The sequence below is a fragment of the Dioscorea cayenensis genome, chromosome 18 (genome assembly GCF_009730915.1).
Source record: "Dioscorea cayenensis subsp. rotundata cultivar TDr96_F1 chromosome 18, TDr96_F1_v2_PseudoChromosome.rev07_lg8_w22 25.fasta, whole genome shotgun sequence".
NCBI classification, from domain to species: domain Eukaryota; kingdom Viridiplantae; phylum Streptophyta; class Magnoliopsida; order Dioscoreales; family Dioscoreaceae; genus Dioscorea; species Dioscorea cayenensis.
This window is the reverse complement of record NC_052488.1, coordinates 18,213,831-18,215,029: the sequence shown is the minus strand read 5'-3', so window position 1 is coordinate 18,215,029 and position 1,199 is coordinate 18,213,831.

The window sequence follows — 1,199 nt, the reverse complement described above, 5'->3', positions numbered from 1 at the left end:
TATTCAGTGAACAGATCCCGCGGCGTTTTAATGATAAGATTCAATTCCACGTAGCGCTCTTTATAATTTTAAAATAACTTTTCTTTTAAAAATTTAAAAGTCATTTCTTTTATTTTAATTTTAAAAAAGATAAATTATGTAACTTGATAATATTTTAAATAAATTTATCCAGATTAGTGAACAGATTCCGCGGCATTTTGATGGTAAGATTCAATTCCACGTAGCGTTGTTTATAATTTTAATAATTTTAAAAAAATTACATGGAAAATGTGATTTTTTACAGGGAAAATTGATATAATCAAACAAAGGTTTTTTTCCATGGAAAATGTTTCATTTTCCATAGAAAATAAGAGCAATCAAACAACAAAATCTGAATTTTCTATAAATTTTTTTTTTATTTTCTAGCTAGAAATAATGCCCAATCAAACGACTATTTTTTTATTTTCCATGTAAAATTTTTCCATGGAAAAATATTCCATGAAAAAATTTTCTTTTCCAGCCATTTTCCATGTTGCCAATCAAACACAGCTTAATAGAAATAATATGCATAATGCAAGTAGTATGTATCTTAATAATTACTACTATTTTAATTAATATTTTCTTGGTTGTAAGAAAAATTTGTACTACCTTATAAATGAGAACTTTTCAGATAGAAAAAGTAACTGAGAAGATACTAAAACTCCCAGTAGAATTAACTTTGCACATCTTAGACATAACCCTAGCAGACTAGTAAAAACTTGATTTCATAATGGATGCTAAAATGGATTTAATCCTTAAAAAATTAAACAATTTAAAAACCCAATTATTAAAATTAGAAGCAATCATGTCCAATTTAGATTATGTAAAAAAAATATAAAAGAAAAAGAGAATAATAAAATTGAAATAGATAATCTATGCACCCAAGTAAAAAAATATATAAATAGTATCTGATAAAAAAAATAAAAAACCAATAACTCCATTTAAAATATGAAAAAAAAACTAACAAAACCACCTAAATATAGGTTAAGGTTTCCTAAAAACAGTTGAAACGAATGAATTATTTTAAATGTATTTTAAAATTCAAATAAAAAGAAAAAGAAAACTTTATCACTTTTTTATTTCGGAAATTGAAGAAAAGATGAGAAAGCTTATCTCAAAAGAGACGAAATGATTCATGTCTCACTCCTAACGAAAGTAAGTAGCTGATAATGAGATATAAT